A 15,421-nucleotide genomic window follows, 5' to 3' on the forward strand; every position below is an offset into this window, starting at 1 on the left:
GAGATCAGCCTGTCTTGAGTAATCTGCAAGCCCAAAGAGCCTCTCAGGGCCTAGGTACAGTAGTATGGGGAAAAAGGTGTCTGTATTGTGCTGATGTAGGTGATTTATCAGGGTTGGAGGAAAGCATTCCCTCTGTGAAGACGCAGCAGGATTTGATCCCTCTTCTAGCCTTTTGCTGGTTCCTCTCACTATACAGACCAGAGCTTTCCCTGCTCCCAGTTAACTGATCCCAGGTGTTTGCATTACATACTGGTGGAACTTACCTGTGGGATTTGGGACTCGTGGTATCCTCGCAGCTGCAGGGAGCGTTTCGTGCCCAGCCTCTGGCCTTAGGTCCCCTCACGCAGTCCCTCAAAGCACAGCTGCGCTCTTCAGTGCTACACCAGTAGCGAACCGTGACTGAAATGGGGGCAAAGACGTCTAATTACTACAACTGGCGATAGCGAGAAGCCCTTTTTTAAGGGTTAAATATAATTATACGCTGAATACAGCCGCCCCGGGCCCGGCAGGGGGCAGCCACGGCCCGCGGCGGGGCTGGGCCTGGCCCCGGGGATGGCGCCGGTGGAGCTGCCTCAGGAGCGGGCGGGGCTCGGTGTGCGGCCGCCTGGCTTCGTCCCCCGCCCGGTGTTGGCCGTTTTTTGAAAAATAAAGGATATATTTGTCATATATAAACGGCTTCTTTTTCGTTTGTTTGTCATTGCTGGGTGGGGCAGCGGGAGGCGAGGGGTGGTTGGGCTGAGGGGTGACAGGGTGCGACACACACAGGTGTGCAAGGCCAGGGAGCGGGGATGGAGATAGCTGAACAAAAAGGAGGTTTTACGTGTTGGCCAGCCAGCAGGAGAGGCCTTACTGCAGTAACATTGCGTAAATTTCAACATCTTTCTCTATGTGATGCCATAAGCCAGCTGGGAAAACATAGGGACTGACCCTTGTAGGCACAAACCCACTTTAATAACCTCACCTGGTGAGCCTGTGCCAGCTAAATGAAAGGTTGTTTTCAGTGGGCTTTCACCCCCTGTTCAATTCAGACCTGCTTAATTTTCTTCCTTCTCTTATTAAAGTCAAGGGTGACATTTTATATCTGAAGTAAAACTGTGGATATAGTGTTGGACAGAATTAAATTTTAAAAATAAATTAGCCAAAGCGGGGAAAGGGTCTGGAAGAAACAGGAGGCCATTCAATACGGGTGAGTGGAAAGTCTTACACTTCAGCAGCAATACGAGCTCCACAAAGCCCGGCGAGGGAGTGGCGGGTTAACTAGCACTTCTTCAGAAAAAGGATCAAAAGCTGAATGCAAGTCGGCTATGTCACGGTGTTGAGGTGATGGAAAATGAGAAGAGATGTGGAGTAATTGGATCCAGCCCAGAGGAGAGCAGGGAGAACAACCGGAAGCCTACGAACTATTACCTGCCAGGAAAGCTTGAAAGAACCGAAATTCCCCATCCCAAAGGAGGAGAGAACTGAAGTCTTTAAGCACATAAAAGGGCACAATCTTTACTCCTTGTCTGTGATGGAAAAAGAGAAAGAAGGAAAAAAAAAATAAAAGGCTTAAGTCACAGCAGGAAAGACTCAATTTAGATGTTAGGAAAAACTTTCTAATGACAGGGATAATAAAGAATAGAGTGCCTGGGGAGTGGAGAGCTTTAAGATCAAGTTAGGCAACATCTGTCAGGGATGCCCGAGGTTTAGGTGATGCTGCCTTGGGTTAGAGGGATGGACTGGTCTGACCTTTTGAGGTCCCTTTCAGCCCTAATTTTTCAGTGGTTCTGCGGGCCGACATTAATCTTCTTAATGGTATTTAAACAGTCAGCAGCTTCTCTTAAGTAACTGCTAGCAAGTCTCTTCTCTTGCCTGCGGTTTAAAATTAGCTTAATTTCCATGCATCACTTTCACCCTCCAGCTCCTGAGTCCTGCACAGCCAACCAGCGGCTGAATTCCTTGACTGCCTGTCAGTACCTTGCTCGTGGCTCTGTAAATATCCAAAAAGAAGAAGAAGGGATAGAAATAACGAATATGGGTGGCTGTCTTCAGGGGGAGGGCGGCCTCCTTTTATGCCTTTTTATGTAGGAGATACGGTCCCCTTTCTTGTAATGGCCCAAACTTGCATACAGTTGTTTCAGTGCCTGCCCTGCACCCCATCAACCTATCTTTCCACCCCATGGCAGCTTTCTGAGGGAGTTTTTTGTGCCCCACTCTGCCAATGAGTGAGGAAAGAGCCACCTCTAGCAAAGGTTGGCCTCTTCCCTGCTGTTGGTTTGTTGTAGGGCAAGTAGGGAGTGTCCAAGCCCAGAAGCTACCCAACATGTGCAGGCACTTATGCATGACAATGCTAAGGTGTGTAACAGCAGGTGTTGGTGTTAATACATTGTCCACAGGTGATCTCTGCTCAAATGGCACAAAGCCTAGAAAAGGTGAGTCTGTGGTATGGGGCTGGCCCTTGGTGTGGGAGCATATACTACCACTCCTTGAAACTACAAATAAAGGTGAGTTGAGTTTTCCATCTGCTAGCGATGGAGTTGAGGATTGGGGAGAAAATGGCAAGGCTCTGCAATCCTTGTCTAGTGGGCTCAGTTCCTGGAAATCAGATGAGCTGGTGAGTGCATCTTGGAGGCAGAGGTGTTTGCAAACTTTTTAGTTATTTGCTTAAAGTAGAAAAAATGGTGTTTCCATAGCTGGGAAAAACTGCCCCTAACAAAAGGGGGAAACAAAAGTATCCTGTCTGCCCACAGAGAAGCCGTCACAGATTCTACCACTTATCTTCTGCAGTGGTTTTAACCAGCTGAGATAATCGTGGGGCAGACATGCAAGCCTCCCCATTCTCTTTTGTTAACAGACAAGAGCTGTGCTATCTCTCTGTGACTGTTAAGTATTAAGAGTGTTATTTTATATGTGGGAGTAATGTACAAAGAAGCAAAGTGGCCACCGCAGTAGCAGGCTGGAACACAGGGTCTTTCACTCTCAGCCCTGAGCACCTTCTTCCAGACCGTGTTGCCAGCTCGGAGACTTGGGGGCTTGTTATTTATATGCATAATAAAACACCACCTGAATGCAGCTGGAATCCTACCTTTGAGCACCATTAACACTCTAGTGACTTCATTTACAGTTATTTCACTTTGCCTCTCTTGGAATGAGAGCTTCAGGTGTGCTCTCCTTTAAAAAAAAAAAAAAAAAAGCTGTGAAATATGCATATTTTACAGGAGGCTGTGCTTTTGTAGAGTCTACCCAGACTATATAATAGCCACTCTGTACACAAATTGTACAGCCAGTTCCACTATCAGAACTATGATAGTTTGAAGCAGACTTTCTGAGACCTCAAATTTTAAGGTACTTTTAGGAACAAATACGCCAAGCTCCTAAGTTCCTCATGAGTTAAGGGTGAAGCAAACTTATTCTGCTGTGGCTTGGTAGAGCTTTTTAAAGCTTTTTTTTTTTTAAAAAAAAAAAGTGCTATAAAATTCATAAACTTTCTTGAGGTATTCTGAACACTGCTGTCTTCCAGGATTTGGGGGTAGGATGAGATTAGTCTCCCAAATATAAGTTATTTGAATGAAGTAATTTATATAAAGCGCAGTGGGATATTTCATGGGAAGAGGAAATCAGGGCCTTTTTTATTTCCTGACCAGACACTGCCACCTGGGGAACCGTGGTCCATTTCAGCCAAGCACCCTGCATTTTTGGGTGCTGCAGACTCGGAGGTTTTTCCATTTGAGCATTGCTGCCAGCCGCAGCGAGCTCGATCTCTGTGTAGCTCCAGAGCTGGAGCCAGACTGCACGCTAGCACAGAATGGCTGCAGGCCTTTTTGGTGTTTTTACTCTGTGGAGTTTTTATGAGACCATATCTGTCAAACGTATGTGTGAAGATAAATCAAACAAGCACAGCCACGGCTATTAAATAAATGTGAAATCTGAGTGGCTTCCACCAGCCCCTCAGTCCCTCCCCCCCCCCAGCTGCCGTGTGTGCTGAGTGTTTTACAGAAACAGGAGGGTGAGGGATGGCTGGTTATGGGAAAGGGAAAGCAGAAGAGAGGCAGCTCCTGGGGAAGGGGCTGATTTCTTTGTGGGGGAGGCAGAGCTACAAGAAGGGTTTGGGGCTCATGCTGCCAAAAGATTTGGGTCTGGAAAGAGCTTGTTTGAGATTTTTTATGACTTTTGAAGAGGTAGGGGCTCAAAGCATTCCTTCAGGAATGCGGTCTGACTGCTCTCACGACATCCAAAGTGCAGTGAGGATGGGAGGAAGTTTCTCCAAGAAGTGTGATCAGTTGGCAGTCCCAGACCATGTGTGAGCACCATGAGGTGGCTGTGCAGTGAATACCAAAGCCTGAGTAGGACACCCAGCTTCTCCATGCCTCACAGGCTGTCCTCTCCTGTGGAATAAAATTATCTCAACCTGATCTCCACTCAATTTTTCTCCTGTCCTTCCCCCAGGAGAAGGGTGGTCCTTCCAAGGTCAGGGTTGAGGCTGCTGACAGGTCAGGGAGGGCAAGGTCAGGCTTGAAGCTGACTGCCTGTACCAAATCTGTCCCACATAGGGAGAGCGCCGTGCAGTTTCCAAAGCCATCAATCTCCTCCCCACTTTCACCAGCTATTCACCTCTCCCAGTTTTAAGTGGAAGAAAATACAGCCAAGCTCGTCAAGCCCTTGTGTCGCGCCTCTGGGAGCTGCATTCTTGCCCTCAAGTGGTCAGTCAGCGAAGCAGAATAGCCAATATATCACTTGCGGCGCCTTTATTGGAGGCTTGAATCTGGATCAACGTATCTGAAGGCTACTGTAACTGGGAAATGATTCTTCTGATTCCTGACAATGGGTCCTCTTCTGTCGCGAAGGAAGCATTTGTCATTTCCCCCTGGCTGCTCTAGGGTTTGGCTGAGCGTGCTTATTTACCCCAGCACTTTGTACACAGGGGGAGAGCATCCTTGGGGAGGAGATGGGGCCAACACGAGCAAAGGCTAACAAATTGTGCAGTAACGCAGCGTGCCATGCTTGTGCCCAAGGTGAAACAGGAGGGCAACACTGTGATGTGCTCTGGACATGGCCTGTAAGGCAGGAGCAGGGGACAGAGGGTATTTGACTTGGGTCCTCCATACGTGAAACCATTGCACCTCTGTCGAATTGCAGTGCTGCTTTCTGCTGGCCCCAATACAGTCTGCTCTGTGTAGTGTGTCGTGAAGTCTCTGCGACGTTGTGGTCTGCGTCTATCACCAGCGTTCAGTTGAAAGAAAATAAATATCAGAGATACTTTTTGCCAGTAAAAACATAACAGGAAAGAGAAGGCTAACATACTACCAAGAGCATTTCTGCTGAGTTGCTAATGCAAGGCCAAAAGATTGTTAGTAATAATTAGCAATGAGTGTGAGACTGCTGTTGAATATATGATTGATTAACACCTGGAAGGCCACTTAGGACCAATCTTTCCTTGAAGGCAAGTCATTCAGATTGAACTGGATGGGCTTATAGGGCCAGGTTGCTCAGCTGCGTGTCTGTTCTTAGTTGATGTGCTGGCACTGTTACCTTCAATGAAATCTCAATCAGACAATTTAGGTGATCTGAAAAATCTTAAGTTTTCTGTTGATTGTGGTTAACATTAACTATTTAAGGGACTAGCTTTTCATTCAGTATTGTTTTTTTTTTTTCTTTTTCTTTTTTTTTTTTTTCTTCTGTTTGTTTTGGAAATGCAATTCCATTTACAAGTGCAGGTGTTTCATGGAACAGAAGTAACACGATGGTGAACCCAGCCCAGGATAACTTGTAATTCTCCGGCCCTCCATTTATTCTTCCTCTTTCTGCTTGTGGTCACCAGTAATCTTCTGTTTACATTACTGCCCTGTAACCAGCAGCAGAACCTTGTTAAGATCACTCTAGGGATGTCGATTGGCTTCGACATGTAATGTTTTGAGGAGAAAAAAACAAACAAAAGCCTCCCACTGAGATCTGCAGCACGCGCTAAGGTGCTCACAACATTGGCGCTTGCCTTGGGTGCCAGACTTGCAGCCTTTCCCTCTGCTTTGCCCAGAGGAGAAGGCGCTGGTTGCTGAAGAAGTGTGAAACCAAACCATGGTTTTCTCACCTCCCATGGGCATCAACCTCTGCTGCTGTCACTGCTGGCAGTTGTGACTGCAGGGAGCCTCCTTTTGCCGCAGCAAGAGCTGTTCCCCCACCAACAGCATCGGGAGCAGCAAGCCCTGTTTCCCAGGGTTTTCAGTGCTCTTGGGTCTGGCCTGGCCTCCTTCACCTCCCCATGGCAGGGGAAGTCTGGGCTGGCCCTTGCAGCTCCTCAGATGTGCGAAAAGATCTGAGCACTGCAGATCAGTGACTGCAAGGGGAGAAAGCGCAGAGGGGTAAGGGTGATTTAGGGGAGCAGGCTGAGGGAGGGCAAGGAGAAACGCCTTGGCTACCTGCCCTGCTGAATGCTCTCAGCAAGGCCCTCCGTTTCAGGAGGACCTTTCCCAGCCCTCTCCCTCAGCCAGCTCCCCCAGAGGAGGCTCTGACGGCTGCCAGATCTCTGTTCCCCCTCCAGATCCCCGGGGCAGGACACTTATGTCATTCCTGTCAGCTCTCCAGCCTGTTCTTCAAGCTCTCCCCTCACAGAGGCTTCGCAGCTGGATACTTTATGCGTTTCTTCCATCTATTTGCCCTAATAGTTTCATAACATCAGGCCTGAATCTTTCTAACTGCAGATTAAGCCTGTTAATGTATCCTAACCTCTCCCTTATAGGCAGGTAAGACTGACCAGTGCCTTTCTCCCGTTGCAGCAATCTTTTGTGAACTTGCAGACTTGTTGTGCTTCTCCTTGGTCTTCTTTTCTTAAGGCTAAACTTCAACAATTCTTTCAGATTTTCCCCAAGATCACGTTCTCTAGACATCTGATTATTCTTTTTTTTTTTTTTCTTTCCTCTGGACTGTATCTAATTAGCCCACATCTTTTTTTTTTGGCTCTTCCAAGAGCATGGCACTGATGACAAACAGTTTGGTTTTCAATCTGCTCTAAACCTCAGCTCCAGTGGTTCCACATCCATATTTGTGCAGCCAGTTATTCCTCAGTGTGGAGCCTTGCATGGATTCCTACTGTGCCCGTTCTTTTTTTCCCCTGACTGTTTCTCTAATTCATCAAGCCATTTTTAAAAAAACTCTGTTCCTGCCTTCAGTGTACTTGCAGAGCTTTCCAGCTTTGGACATCCTGCAAATTTAATCATCTTCCTTCTCGTTCAAAGTCCAAGTCACTGACTGACTGGAGTCAGACCCAGGGAGAAACCTGTGGGTCTCTCTTCGATGTGTATTTGGTATAATGTGTGTATTTGGTCCTGTTCACGACTTTCTGGGTACCAGTGCTGCATCTGCTCTGCAGTAGACAGACCACACATTCCTTGCTGGTTTAAGAGGATTTCATGCAAGCCAGTGTCAAAGAGCTTAGCTCAAGTAAAGATACTGACGTCTGCTGCTTCTCACCAGCCTACGAGATCCGTCTCCTTGTTTTAAAAGGAAATTGGATGGGTTTGTCAAGACTAGACTGTGAAGCTAATATTGGTTGTTAACCATTCCATTTCCATTCTCTGCAGTGGTGTAGACCTTGCTGCCTTCCTGTCCCAGGAACTCACTGGGTGCAAAAATCTCCTGTTACTATCAAAGCCTGGGCTGTGGTTGCAATCTGCTGTTGCTTCCTGGCTTGTTGGCTTGCAGGAGACCTGTTGTTGTGATGAGTCCTACATCTGGTGACCTGTAGGCCATCCTATGCTGTTGATACCCATGTTTTCTCCTTGCACTGTATTAACTATAGCATTTCACCTGGCAGATCTGGGTGAGGGTCACCACGGAGCTACCCACCTCAGCACTGGTGCCACCTCATTTCTTTTTTTTGTTTTGTTTCATCTTGTTAGAAATGCGTGAATGAGATGGTCACATCCTCAGCGATGCCCAGCAGCTATCCATTGCAGCTACTCTGGAAGAGATGGAATCAAAAGCGAGCACCACTGGCAAACCAGTTCCTCTCTTGCAATTACTTTTCTTAGCCTTTGAAGTGAAGGCTGGATCTGCATCGCTCTACTGGCAATGAAGTCCTAACTCAGGCCATCTTTGCATAATGTTTGCTCAGGTGTGATGTTGGAAGTGAAATCATCGCTGCCCCTTTCCCAGAAAAAATAGTCATTATTTGCCACCTTTAATTAAGTTTTCTCCTCCATTCACGCCCCCTCCCCCAGCCAGATCTGAAGTTAGTTTTATAGTTTCCTCTCAGCATTCTCCTTTGATCCTAAAGTAGCTGTCACCTCAGTACCTACAGCCATTCCTTTCTCACCTTGGCCAGCATAAAATGTGTTTGTGTGTTAATGGCTTTCTCCTCGGGGGCTGCTGACTCTCTTTACTAGTCAGCTGGATGCTAGATGAAATCATTCTCCCTGCTGTTGCAAGTATGTCACATATATATTTCCCCGCCTGTGCTTTATGTTCCGTCCCAAATTCGCTCATAGGAAATGACTCCGTTTGAGTTCATTTTGTTTTGGAAAGTGAATCTGTTGCCAGGGGAATGCAAGAGGTTTCCAGGCGTGGGGTCCAGGTTTGGTGCAGGAAGGTGCTGTGCAGACCTTGCCACACACAGCCTGCTGCAGCTCCTAGCTCCTGCTCTGTAAGGAATTATTCTCTCCTCTGCACTGACCATGCTCAAATAAAAGTGTCCTAAGTTGTGTCAGATCTCTGCCTTGGTCAGCTGTGCGTGTAACCCGCTCTCTACACCTCATCTGATTTGTGTCAGCTAACTTGCCCTGAACGAGAACTGAGCCTTGAGCTCTTTAGCTGTGGTTTTGGGATGAAAACACAGGATCCATCTCACGGGCATGGTGTACTGAGAGGGCTAATGGGGGACAGGGCTGATGTGAGGAGAGTCTGGAAGAGCAAATCTAGAAGGGAGGAGTGACAGCGTGAGTGAAATGCCAGCAAAGAGACGTGTACAGCTACATGTAGATGCAGGGACCTCAGTGTGCTCCCACACTGCTCCTCAGAGGTGAAACCTTAAGCCCCCATAATCAGTGACAGATGCTGGCTGCTGAACCAGAACCAGGAGAGGGAAGTGAAGACGAGGGCTGTGCAGAGATGTGTCAGAGTGGCGTGTGAGGAATGGTTGCAGATTAGTCTCCAAAATGAACAAATGTTGTTCGCTAGCATTTGCTGAAGATTAAATTTTCTTTTAAGCGACCCCCCCATTTGTAGAAAAGGTCTGTGATTTTTGCTCTTTTTTTTTCTTGGCTTATTGCTCTGTGAGTAAGCTTATTAAATCTTACTTCTGCAGATCATTTTCAAATTTATGCTTACATTATGACCAAAAAAAAAAAAATGAAGGAAAAAGATACCTCCATCCAAAAAAATGGCTGGCAGAGGATGAAAAGAAGTCTGCTTTGGAAATGAACGCTGTCTCTCCCTCTCTAATTCATATGCACACATAGCCTTGGTGGGCAGACCACTGCTGATCAAGGTTACTAACAAAAGTTAAGGCCAAATCTGGAACAAGGGAGAACTCTGAGTAGAAACAGCTCAGCAGATGCACATTTATTTATTACATTCACTGCAGCAGCAAAGAAAAAACAAAACAAAACAAAAATATTTCTTGGTGCCTGCATCTGATTTGCCTGCGATGACCTCTCTTTCCTTCGAGCCAAGTCCTTTCTTTCTGCAGATCTCCATGTATGGTTGGCATTCCACAATTAGGGAGGCGTCAATAAATCAGTGACAGGCAAGCAGGGACTTCAGCCTTCCCTAGAGCTTGCACTGCCAAAAGTTCATCTCCGAGTGCTCCCCCTTCGTTGTGAGCAGCAGTCAGCATGCCTGGGGTTTGCGAGCAGGAGCAGCGTGGGCCCGAAGCCGGCCAAGCTCCGAAGCTGGAATCGGAGGGGGTGGGGACAGGGATCACATTGGGTTGAACTGAACGCTGTTAGATATTGGGCTGCGCCGTGAGCCAAGAACTTGGGTGGTAGCTATTGTTGTGAATCACGATCGAGAAATGTTGTTATTACATAGTGCTGTACAATGGGCTGGGGCCTGATGCAAGCGGCAGGGATCCAGCTTTGCAGAACAGAAAGACCTAAGAAAGGCCGATGGGGCAAAGGGGTAGAAACGCCTGTGTGTGGTGGAGAAGGTGCTCTATGAAGTGCCAGTGGTGTGGTGCAGTTGCCCAGGTGCCATCTGAGGTACCCACGGTGTGTCTGTCACAGAATGGTTTGGGTGGGACAGGGCCTCAGCTGGGCCCTGGCCTCAGCAGGGCCCTAGCCTCGGCCCCCACTAAGTGCAAGGCTTCTCCCAAAGCTAGATCAAGTTGTCCAGGCCCCCGTCCAGCTGCATTTTGAAAATCTCCAAGGATGAGGATTGAAATAAGGCAGATTCCCCCTTAGCTTTCTCTGCTCCAGGCTGGATGGGTCCATTTCTCTCAGCTTCTCCTGACAAGGCCCGCTGTAGCCCCAAGGCCTCTTAATGGGAAGTAATTTTTTTCTACCTTGTCTGTTTAAGGTCTTTAAAGTAAGGTCTTTGGGATGGGTTTTGTTATTCGGTACGCATGTGGCTATTTGAGACCTCCTGGATCTCTCTGCAGGGGTCTTGCAAGTTCACTGCATGTAAATAAATAACAGAGCACACATCAGCTTTGGAAACCCTCTGAGACCCGGGTGCGCAGAGAGGCCTGGGGAGGTGATGAGTTAGAGTGGGGAGGCGAGGGCGATGGATGATCCCTTTATAGGACAGTTTTCTCCTGGGGGTTGCCCCATTCCCTTGCCTATTGGAAATCAGAGAGGGGCTGCAAGAAAATCTGCAGGATCACGTGGAGAGCAGGACTGGGAAGGAATACACTACTGGGCACTTGGTAATGGTCTCATAGATGTCCACACCTAAAATGTGCAGGTGAAGGAGAGCCTACAGTATCCTTAATTGGCTCCAAAGCCTCCCCATTAGTGCTCAGCTGGCCTAAATCTTTGCAAACCCAGTTCTCCTCGTGCTGCTCCTTTGGACTCTAGTCTTTAGCACGAGCCTTTATGTATTGAAATCCTGTTATGTTCCCACTTAGTTTTCTCTTCACTAGACTAAACAAACTCAATTCTTTCAATCTCCCCTCATAGATTGTTTTCTAAAGCTTTTATCGTGCTTGCTGTTGCACCTCGGAGCGCTTCCCAGTTTGTTTACCCCACTGGAGATTGCTGCCACGGCGTCCCTGCTGCCAACTGCAGCATGGTTGTTTTCTCCCATGCCTGGCTTATGAATCTCGTATTCATGCGTCCCATCGAGAGACTTGTCTGTTTTGAAACAGCATGACAGCATTGACTAGATTTTTGTCTGTGGTGCCGGGAGCCTGTCCTGCAGCCGTGCTCTTTGTGCAATTAGTCCCCGCTTTGCGCCGCAGTCCCAGCACCTCGCTGAGGCATTCTGTGCTTGCTCTGGTGTGATTTCCATCCCGCTGATTTGAGACCAGCTCTCCAATTTATCCGGATTGTTTTGAAATCTGTTGCTGCCTTCTCTTCTGCACACCCCATGGCTTCAACTCCTCCCAGCTCAGTGGTGCTCGTGAATGCTGCCCTGCTTTCTCTACAGCATCCCTGCAGATGCTGTCCCCATGATTCCTTCTCCTGCAGCCAGCCAAGCTGTTGAACTGCGTGGGGCCTGGGGCAGAGCCCTGCTTGCAGCAAAGGCAGCCTATAAACTTTCAGGGCAGCCTTTTGGGGAGCTGCACACCTTCCTCCAGGGTGGTTTCACCTGGTGGTTTCTGAGGTGGTTCTGCAAGCTGGTGGGCACCGTGCCTTGCTGCTGCTTGGTCTGCTGGGAGCAGCATTGCAAAGGACCAGCCCCAAAAGCTACCTTGCAGTTCACAGCTGTGAGGATCTGAACTGTGAGGAAAAGAAAAAACAGAGGCAACTTGGAGGCAGGTGGGTGGACTGGAAGGTCAGGCTGCAGCACTGTGAATACCTGAAGCACTTGGACTAGATGATCTTCAGAGGTCCCTTCCAACCCCATCCATTTGGTGATTCTGTGGGTCCCACAGTGGGACCCACCTGTTTCAAGTTCAATTGCAACAGCATCCTCTACACCTGTTAATGCTTTTGATTTAGGTATGACATTCCTTTGATGCATAACTGCTCATACGATGCTCAGGGGATTCATATGTCTGAGGACAGTGTTTATAGCTTGCCTGTTGTCTTTGCAGGACCGCCATTTCAAAGTAAGTGCAGTTCTCAGAAACGCATTGGTTGTGTTTCCACAACTGCCATTCCCTGGCAATTCAAAGGGAATAAAGAGATGGTCGATTCTGTGTCTTGTAGACTCTGTTTGGAACAAGTACCCACATCCTGACGGGGACACCAAGTCTTGCACATTTTCATTCATCTCTGTTAAAGGCAGACTCACTACCGACCTCCTAAAGGGATCTCTGTTCAAAGAGCTGCTCTTCCATCCCACTTTGCTAACTTTTTCCATTCGCTCTCCTCAGGTGCGAGGCCCTAATTTAGCAAGGTGTTTAAACACCTTGGATGCGTTGTTAAACACCTAGGATGAGGCAGAGCCCTTTAGCATGCCCTCAACCCCAGGCGTGAGTCACCCTGCAGTACAGCGAGCAATGAAGCAGGTGCATGGCCGGAGCAGAGCCTAATGACTCCTTAGGTCCTTTGTGAGAGCAGCATAAATCCTCCTGGTGACAGGGCTGGGAGTGTGGATGGATGTATGCCGTTATCATCACCCCCTCCCCAAAGCTGGGCTTGCTCCTGAAGGCCGCCTGCTGCATTCCTCTCTCCGCTCCCCAGCTGCTGGGTAGCCTTCACCTCTCTGAGAGGAGCAGTGACCTGCTACACACCCACATTTACAGAAATTTTGGCGAGATCATCCTCCGTTTCACAGGAACGTGGGCTGAGGGCAAGGAAGGGAGGCTGGGATCCCCCCAGGGCTGGCTCCCGGTGACCCGAGCAGGGCGATGATGGCGGGGCCGCCCCAGTTGACGCCTGCTGGGGACGTGAGGGGCAGCGAGGGAGGGAAAGGTTTTCTTTGGTTTTGTTTCTCGGAGCACACGGGGGCCGGGAAGCCCTCCTGCAGCCGCCTCATCGCTTGGAAAGCGGAGAACCATCTCTGTTTAATTTTAATGCAGCCCATTAACTAAGCTGCCTCGCTGCACTTTGTCCATCTGGGTCGCCCTGTGCGCGCCAGCGTTTCCCTTTCACATTATTCCCCCTTGTGAGACTCACCCCCCTCTCCCAGCCCATCCCCATTGTGCTGCTCAGGGCCGCAGCACAACCTGCTGCTGCTCCTCCGAAAGGTGCCGGCGTGTCCAAAGATAAACTGTTTGTGTATTGCAAGAAACTTTAAAAAAATGCCATTATTTCATGAGAAAGGGAGTAAATGCAAAGCAGGGCTAGCACTGTGCACAACTGTTAACCAGTAAAAAAAACAAAAGGGGAGAGGGGAGGAGGAGGATGGAGGAACTGGGGGCAAGGGAGGCAGCTAGGAAAGCGGGGTCCCTCCACTGCAGCCATCAATTACAGAGCTGGGAGCTTGGTAGCTGCTGTTGTCGGCAGCGTGGAGGGTTGTTTTCTCCCTCTCTCTTTATTTTTTTGTGAGGTCTGGGCAAGGAGGGCGAGCAGCCGGGGGCGGGGAAGGAGGGTGAATGCGGGATTTTGCCCAACCCAGTGATTCTCAATGGAGGCTCCGGGTGATGCTCAAAGAAAGGCACCCGCGGGGCTGCGGCGTCCATTGCCGGTGGGATGCTGAGGAAATTTTGGCGCCCTCGGAGGCCCCTGAGCTCAGTCCCTGCGCTTGTGCTCCGCTGTAAAACCCAGGCGGGTAAATAAATAGGCTGTGCAGCACGGAGCTTTGGCCGGGGCGATGCTGGCCTGCGCCAGCTGGGGCTGTGCGTGCGTGTAAAGCTACACATCCACATGCTCGTCGAGATATATAATATACACACACACACACATATATAACACATTCCTGTGCAGAGCGTGGGCTTTACGGCCATCGGCAGAGACTGCTGGGGCTCTCCCCCTCGCAGTTTGTGCAGTCCCCAGCTAGGTGATATCATCTCTTCCAGGAAAACATCTGGTCCTGATTTACCGGCTGCCCTTCTGGGTAATGTGCTCCTCGGATTAATTACTTTCACAGTTAAAAACGTGCACCTTGACTTCACAGTCTGAAGTTGTCCGGCCTCGGCTCCCCGCAGCTGGTCCTCATCATGCCCCTTTTCTGCCAGATTAAAGGGCTCTTTGATATCGGGAATCCCTCTCCCCCTTGAAGTGCTGGTAGATCAAATCACTCCTTGGACGCTCCGAGGAGCCCGTGCTTTTTAAATTACACACAATAGGGCAGGTTGGCTGGGCGTCACGTCCCACCTCCCCAGCAGAAACCTTTCCAAATCGAGCTGCGCAGCGTTAAATATCCCGTGGCATCTGCACCTGCTCCTGCTCCTACTCTCTCACCTGTGGCTGAGGCAGGCACAGTGGCAGTCCTGCTCTGGTCGGGCTGTTCCCACAGTGTGAAAGGAGCAATTAAAAGGAAATTCACTGTCCTTTTTGCCAACGGGAAAGTCATGGCACACCAAGCAAGGGAGGCTGGCAGCCAGCACATTTTTTGCTACCGCTCTTTGAGGAACAGATTCATCTCTTGGGTCGAAGGGTGTTTAGCCACAACAATTTAAATTTGGAAAAAAAAAAAAAAAAAGTTTATTTTTAGGAACCTTTTTCTTTTTTTGATTGTTGGTTTACAACACACTTTCAGATTTTATCTTGTCATCGTAGTGTGACACGAATGGAGCACAGCTTTTCAAGGAAGCCAAGTGTGAAGGTGTCTCCCCACCCAGCTTTGCAGATGCCTGTGTCCTAGAGGGGACCCTGGGAAAGCTCAGCTTGGCTGAAACAGAAAGGAGAGCCATGTTGTATCCCAACACATTGCATTTTGTAGCTTTTTTTGTTGTTCATAAGCTTTTCAGCACAGCTTCTGCTTTTATTAAGCTTGAGAATCACACAGGACAGCATGTGGATTTCCACCCAGATTTTAAATGGTTCTCTACGTCAGGTGTTCATGTATGTGGTCTTTGCTTCTGGCCCTGTCCTGTTTGAGTAAGTCTGATTCCTTTCTCCATGAATTTGGCGTAAATAGGAGTAACTCCACCTTGGTATAAGGAGCTGGGTGGGGAAGCTGTCCAGCTACAGCTGTACGGGGGACCTGAGCTCTTCTAGCTCGTCACTGAACCATCTCCCAGGTGGAGCCATTTCTCAAGAGCATCAGATTGGGAAGAGAGAAGACTGGCTTGGGCAGCCTCTCCCACTAAATGGCATCTCTAAAACCAGTGATTTCTCTCTCGCAGTGTGTTTTATGCAGAACTACAAGTCTCAAGGCGAGGGCAAAGCAGACCTTTATTCCCCATCCTCTGAACTCAGGAGGTAAAGCCATGGGATGTCCCGGGGGGAGCACTGACACA

The sequence above is a fragment of the Anas acuta genome, chromosome 1, assembly GCF_963932015.1.
Source record: "Anas acuta chromosome 1, bAnaAcu1.1, whole genome shotgun sequence".
NCBI classification, from domain to species: Eukaryota; Metazoa; Chordata; class Aves; order Anseriformes; family Anatidae; genus Anas; species Anas acuta.